The 7,947-nt window shown below is 37.2% G+C and overlaps 1 long non-coding RNA gene across 1 annotated transcript; it reads right to left on the reverse strand.

Annotated features, from left to right (window-relative positions):
* Positions 1-4,781: 4,781 nt before the first annotated feature.
* Positions 4,782-6,158, reverse strand: LOC127441664 (uncharacterized). Its single transcript, XR_007897350.1, has 4 exons — positions 5,967-6,158; positions 5,493-5,601; positions 5,252-5,336; positions 4,782-5,128 (listed from the first exon to the last, which is right to left on the reverse strand). It is a non-coding gene; the product is annotated as an uncharacterized LOC127441664 (long non-coding RNA).
* Positions 6,159-7,947: the final 1,789 nt, after the last annotated feature.

The following is a 7,947-nucleotide window of genomic DNA, read 5'->3' on the forward strand; positions in this document are numbered from 1 at the left end:
CGTAAAAAAAAAAAGTTTGGGAAATTTTCGTCTTCTGCCTATTTCCATTCAAATGGCCTTTTATCGATAAAAATGGTGTAAAATTTTGGTTTATTGCAAAAGAAATCTGTGCTTAAGCCGTTTCCATACAGAAATGTGTTTATCGCTAATTGTGTACCTTTTGCCTCCCAGATGTCCCTATTTTTTCCCCCCTGAAGTTTTGTTAAAATTGGGAGAGTATTGAGACAATTCATTGAAATTAGGCAGTTTACTGTCATTTTAATTTCACAAACAAATGCAATCAGAAGATGAGGAATTGCGATCAAAAGGGCGCAAAAAGGGAAAGTCAGATTTTCCAACTATCTAGTAGTACCACTTGAAGTCGGAATTCCAACTGGGAAACTCGTGCAGAAATGAGATGAGATGCAGGTGCGTGACGTAACACAAACATGTCGGCACCCAGGGAGATTTACAAAGTAAGTGATAAACATTCACTTTTATTAAGTAATATCTATAAATGAGTCAAAGTTCCTACATTACATGATATTAAAGCTTGTTTAACAAATGCCTGCAGAGACAGTCATATTACCCTGCAGCTCTAGACTGGTTGCATACTGAAGCTAAGCAGGGTTGAGCCTAGTCAGCACCTGGATAGGAGACCTCCTGGGGAAAACTATGGTTGCTGCTAGAAGAGGTGTTATTGAGGCCAGCAGGGGGTGCTCATCCTGTGGTCTGTGTGGATCCCTAACGCCCTGTATTGTGATGGGGACACTATACTGTGAAAGCACCGTCCTTAGGATGACACATTAAACCGAGATCCTGGCCCTCTGTGGTCATTAAAAATCCCAGGGCACTTCTCATAAACAGTACGGGTGTAGTCCTGGACAAATTCCTGCATTGGCCCTTGTCAATCATGGCCTCGTAATAATCCACCTCCATCACTCTACTCCCTCCTCTCCACTGACAGCTGGTCTGTGGAGAGCATACTGGTGTACTATGTCTGCCAATGTATCATCCAGGTGGATGCTGCACACTGGTGGTGGTTGAGAAGAGTCCCCTATGTAAAGCGCTGAGTGTAGTGTCAGAAAAGCATTATATAAGTGTAAAATTCATTCAAAGAGAGCAAACATTACACCTCTCATTATCTTACTTCACTGGCTGCCAATTGTTGCTTGCATCAAGTTCAAGACACTGATGTCTGTATAAAAACACGCTCTGCACCCTCCTATGTCCACACACTTTTGCAACTCAGTGTGCCCTCAGCCTGCAGTTGGTGAATGTGCTCTGGGCCCATGGACTCACTGTTCCGCGGATGCCCCCTTCAAGTTGTTGGGGGGGTGGTAGGACTTACCATTGTGTGTTGAACATGTGCTACATTTAGACGCCTTTTGTGGTTGCACTCGATGGGAAGGGCATTTTTAAAATCATGCAGGAAAAGACTGGGAGTTCTGCTGGGCTCCATGTTTGTCCTGGGCCCTTAGAATCATCCTAACCTATTGTATTCCTTGTATTCCTCATTTCTAAGTTGTTTTGGATAAAAGCACCTGCTAAATTAATAAATGTAAATTCAGTAAATAAGTTCTCATTAGATAATAAAAAGTAATGTAGTATGAACTTGATACAATGTTAAGTAAAAATGTCATGCTATTTAAAGTGGCCTGAGGGATAATATTATTTTAGTCTTCACCAGTGTTTCAGGACTTTATTATGTAGTGAGTCCAGACTGATTAAGGTAAACATTTTATTGCAGCACCACACCAGACACAGGCTTTATTGCTTCTTAAAATGATGTAAAATAATGCCATTTTTATATATACATTTATTTCTGACACTACTGTTACATCTGCAACCTCTCTGTTTAGGACATGACATTCTTTTGGCACACTAACACAGCGGATTTTGCAGTGAGCAGACCGGTTGCAGCAGTATCATGCTGCTCTGTCAGCTTGTGATGTTTGGTATCGTGGATGGTTGAGTCGTGGTGAGAGGTGTGCACGTGTAGAAGTTGAGAGACTTGCACTGTGGCGTCGGTCGGTGATTCCTCAGCTTGGTTATGTCATGAATGAAGGAATATTTCAAATTTTCAAATTTGTCGTGTACTTAAATCTCTTTAATCTCTGCCCCAGTTATAATGTACTTCTAAAGGTTGTTTTGTTTCTTTTTATAGACCATTTCAAAGACTATTCCTCAGTTTAAGGAAGTGACATCTTTGTTCCTTTAAAATTCCTACTAGTTGTCATACTCCATACTCATTCAAAACAACAGCGGGAGACTTTTCATTTATAGTGATTTTAACACAATTAACGTTATTAATGATTGGCATAAAATGTCATTATTAAAATGTGGACCATGTTGTTTGATGGCTGGATGCTCCCTGGATGCCTGGAACTAATGGAAATTAAAGTGTTTAGATCTCCGAAAAAGCAACCACAAATGGACACATGAACCACAGCATTGAAGCGAGACGGCTGGATACATTCTGTACTAAAATCTGTTGTACACATCTCTAGTAGGTGAACTATATTTATGCCAACTAATTGTAAGTTTGATAGGTAGAGCTCTAAAAGTGACTAAAGATCGCTCCCATTATAATGAGTAAAGCTGCGCAAGTCATTTACAATTGCATTTAGTCATTTAGCAGAAGATTTTATCCAAAACGAGACAACTTCATTGAACGGCTTCATTGATTATAATAGGACCGATCCAATATTCACGATCTCTCTGCTGTGGAAATAACTGTGAGCATCTAAACAATGCAATTTCATCGCCTCTCTCGCGTAGATGCTCAGCATCAACAACAAGTCTGGATAAGGCACTTCAGGTAAACCTTTGATGTTCTTTGAAAAAATATGTGAACTCAGAACCTTATTTAAAGGATCCGGTAATGATACCGGAAGCGCTCCCAGGCCAGCAGCATTCTAATTCCTTTGTTGTTGTTTACATCCTAGAAATCATCTATGTACAGTACATGGGGTCCGAAAGTTTGAGACCACTAGTGACAATGTTTCTATTTTGAATTTTTCTAATTTACAAATATTTTCTTCATTACAAATTATACTATCTACATAACTATTTGAGTGAAATGTTTTTGAATTTCTTCATATAGTATTTGATATGTATTATATTTGTAGGTATATTCAATAGAAGTAAGGATATTCTTTATTATTCAGAATGTAAAACAAAGAAAACAGAAAAAACTTTGTTAACATCAAATTATGGGCCCTATTTTAAGAACACTAGCGTTAAGTGCAGCGCTACGCCAAAAGTCATAAGCGCAATGTCAGTGGGTATGGGCATGAAATTTTGGTATTTTTGTGCAAGCGTGCGCTAAGTCTAGGTACATGTAGGTTTGACGAAATCGCACGCGCAATGCGCAAATGTGCTGGATTATGTGCAATTTAATTCTGAGGTTTTCTCTGGTTATTATTCCACTACCTGCATCCAATTATATAGTTAATTCCCTCAAGCACCAGCGATAAAAACCAAGATGGCACATTCATAAGAAGTTGGTAGTGTAAATGGACTGTAGTGAATTAGAAGAATAGAAAAATACGTTTTTTTGTTTTTTTGTTTTTGCATTAAAATGCGTCCTTGAGAATTTGGATGTAGGCTCAGTTAAATTACAAAGAGTGTAAGTATTATTAATCATTTTCATCTACTGACACACAAATCATGGCTAGTATTAACAGTGGTCAATTTTGATAAATTAAATTAATTTACTGAAACACGATAAAAATAAACCAAAAATATTTCTACATTGAAATTATACTTCAAAAGAAACGAAAATATAATAAAAATAAGGAAGTGGTCAAAAAACAATAGCCTACCAATTCCAAACATTTTACTCTCTCCAGCTTCTTCCACCGGCCCCTTTTACAATTACTTAAACATCACTCTACAACAACAGGTGGAAAAATACCTTTAGACTTACAAATTAGACCATAAATACAACTGTAAATTTAAACATGATAATAATAATTGAAAAATATACCATGACCTATAGATAGTTTAACACAAATCTCATAATTTTTTTTTTTTTTTTTTTTTTTCCATATAAGACTCATATAAAACTCTGAAAATATAGTGGAATGTCAAATTATGTCCCTGACAATCAGAGTTTGAACTTTATTACCACCTGCTGGTGGAATCTCCAAACTGCAAATGCAGGAACTGAGTTTAAACTTTGTGCTAAGTTAAGACATGGTCTTAGTGCAACAACGTATTTCGTAATATAGCAAATTGCGCTTTGCGGCACTTCATTAACATACAATACACCCACAGTTTGTGCACATACACCCACAATAGCGCAAACACTCCCACCCATGCCCACTTGTGCTTTACACTGGCATGGAAATTGCGGTTAGAATTAGCACTCTCACGAAAATTGTTGACAGTCGTTGCACGTAGCGCTGCGCTTTGCATGCTCACGAAAACAGAGCCCCATATGTTGACTCCAAGATTTTCAATGTGTTCTCAGACTTTAGGACTCCTGATAAAATTGGAATGGTATGATACTGAGTAAAACCAATGTTCTCCAATGTGATTTTTACAAGTTACAGTAGGTGCACATTATGTCAATGTATATGAAGACAAGGTGTTACTGTGTTGAGGATTTTGCTGTCAACTTTGTTGTATTGTGTTTGTTTAGCAGAACCATCAGCTTGGCAGAAGCCATGGGTCTAAAAAAAGAGTGTCACAAATGTGGATTAGACAGTAAAAAAAAAAAAAAAAAAACCTTTGACACATCTATACATACAGTATATTCAACAGCCAAAGTACTGTGCCTTGTTTTCTTGTTTTTGTAAGTGTGCTTACTGCAACAGTGTGATTCTGGGGGATGCATTCATCATCATCATGACAAGTGCAGTTAGTCCCAATTATGCCGTATTCGGCAAAGTATTTGTGCCAGCCACCAAGAACCCCAGAAAAGACTGGTCAGAGAACCATATCAGAAGAAACCAGAAGATCTTTATGTTACCTCTTCAATTTTATGTTACCTGGGCTTGAAGTCGTCCAATTTCAAGAAGTGCAAATTTAGTATTTAGATTATGCTTTTTATTAAAATCACATAATGAGGCTTCAACAAGCTTGAGACCATTTGTGTCATTCAAATGAATGAGGTAAAGGCAGCCTCCGCACATGTCCTGAGCTGAATTGAGACACAACAGGAAAACAAAAGTTAGACTAAAACTTTCTTTCTACAACAGTAGCTAAACAGATTAAAACAAGCATACAATTTTTTTTGCTTTACATTGTATTTTTGTCCTTTTACCTGTTTTTGTTTTACACTTGAATGCCACAACAGACAGACCTTGATTTGTTTCTTAGATGGCAAAATCACAGTCTGCTTCAACTACCTAGAAGTAGACCAGAACAATATTTAAAGATCAGTGGTTTTCAACCAGGGGGCCTTGGAGTCTAAAAGGTTCTACATCATCATGTGATTTGTTTTAGCCAAACAAACAATACCACCGTAAATGTAAACAAACTGAAGCTAGTTAAATGGATCTCACCGCAAAAGGTTTTGGTCTGTGTTGGCATTGGCTCTGGTGTCGGATCTAAGACATGACACTTGGTCTCCTCCAAGTCCAACTTCAAGAGATACATGTTTAGTTCACCTTTCTATAAGGGGAAGTCAAACCATTTATTCAAAATATTAACTGTATATGCACTGTTAATATAAAAAAACGACAAGATTACTACTGCTTCTCCATTGTCAAATTTAAAATAGCTATGTCAAATGCAACTTGTTAATCTAGAGTTCTGACAAAATTGCTACAAATGTGCCGCTTATTTCCCACTCATTATTTTCACATGCAAATGAGCTTGCGATCTGCTGCAAATGATTGCTAGAAGTTTGCACCTCTTCACCAGTAGTGTTGAACCTGCAGAAAACCTTTTCGCGAAGCTCATTTTCATGTGAAAATGAGAAAAACTGATACAACCAGCATCACACAGACCTCTTTAATGACGATGTATTGCCTTACCCTTATCCCCCTTTGCCCATATCCCCATAATCAGGAGCCCAAGAACAGCGACAGCAGCCCAGAGCTTCATGCCGAAAGAAAAGGAATAACCTCAACTCCAAAAGCGAGAGTTTAATTTCTTAAATATATACCCTGAACTGTAGTTTTGTCCTAATGGTCAGTGTAAATGTAGACATTGTGACTTCTGTTACGCAAGTGACGCCAAACAACTTTGAAGGCAAAAGTAAATATTACTGTGCAAATTCGAGTGGGTTGTTCCATGTTGGAGTGGATGGACTTTGGTTTGGAAAATGCATGGGTGCTTTTATACTACAGCCTCATGAAGTAAGCCTTTTGAACAAAGGTCTTAGTTTTGTTCCCATAATTCCTAAAACGGAATTGTAAAATTTTTTCCGATCATTAAGATTGAAATGCTTCTACAAACATACCAAAATAGATCAAGAAAATACTTTTACCTATAGTGGCCGTGAGAAATTTAAGCCAAAGAGCACTTTTTGTCCTACTGTTTCTAATCCTTCGATTAATACTTCCTGTAGACTAGTGGAAAGAGATGTTGATGTGTTAATTATTGGTTCTTCCTTAAAAGTCCAATTTTATGACATCTGAAAAAGATGCTCTTGAAAAATTGTGTAGAGATAAGGATATTGTGGTGAAGCCTGAAGATAAAGGAGGTGGTCTGGTGATTTTGCCTAAAGTACTCTATAACCAGGAGGCTCTCCAACAATTACAAAATACCACTTACAATAGAGTTCTTTCATCAGACCACTACACAGATTCAAAGAGAAATTGAGACTTTTCTTAAGACAGCACATTCACGTGCATTGATCTCTGACAAAGAACTACAGTATCTTGTCAATCACACTCCCACTAAGCCTGCTTTCTATATCTTGCCCAAAGTACATAAGGATTTAATTAATCCACCTGGGCGACCTATAGTGGCGGGCAATAACAGCCTCACAGAACCACTTTTTAATTTTGTTGATTTTGTTTTGAGACCCATAGTCACATCTCTTCCCAGTTACCTTAGAGACACAACAGACTTTCTTCTGTGTCTGTCAGCTATAACTTAGATGAAGATGTCATATTCGCTTCTATGGATGTTACCTCTTTATATACAAATATTCCTCATACCGAGGTCTTTTGGCACTGGAGTGTTTTCTTGATCTATGCACTGATGATGATGGTCTGCTTACTACGTTTATTATAGATATGGCTGAACTTGTATTGATAAATAATTATTTTCTATTTGACAGCAAGTTCTACTAATTGAGGGTACAGCCATGGGCACCTCTATGGCCCCTGATTATGCCAATTTATATCTTGGCTACCTTGAAGACAAATATATGTGGAAATGCAATCCTTTCACAGAGAATATAATTTGATTTAAAAAATATATTGATGATTGTTTTGTAATTTACAAAGGCTCAGCAACTGATTTTGAAACTTTTGTTTTCTATATGAACTGTCTAAGACCATCCATCAAGTTTACACATCATGTGGGTACCATAGATGTCAATTTTTTAGATACCAGTATTTCAGTTATTGATGGGCAAATTGTGTCCTCCCTTTCCAGAAAAGAAATGGCAAAAAACAGTCTCTAACATGCCAAGAATGCTCATCCTACCTCTCTGAAACATGGCCTACCTTATAGTCAGTTTACAAGACTTTATTATATCTGTTCTGATATAGAAGACTTTGAAGCCAAAACTCAGACTTTAAATAGAGATTTCAGGTCACGTGGTTATCCCATCAATTGGCTGGAAACTGCACTCGATAGAGTTTTGATCTCTAAGAACAAAAAAAAAAATTAGTGTGTTTTTAAATCAACATTTAGTCCTTTGAGTTTAGAGATAAACTCGGGACAAGAAATGATTACAAAGAGAGGCTTTTTGGATTTTTGAGTTAAACTCCTTAGTACCCAATGGCATGAATGAGGAGATTGATCTTGCCTGTTTTCTCTAATGTTTTTTCTTTTTCTTTG

This window comes from Myxocyprinus asiaticus, chromosome 5, assembly GCF_019703515.2.
Source record: "Myxocyprinus asiaticus isolate MX2 ecotype Aquarium Trade chromosome 5, UBuf_Myxa_2, whole genome shotgun sequence".
Classification (NCBI taxonomy): domain Eukaryota; kingdom Metazoa; phylum Chordata; class Actinopteri; order Cypriniformes; family Catostomidae; genus Myxocyprinus; species Myxocyprinus asiaticus.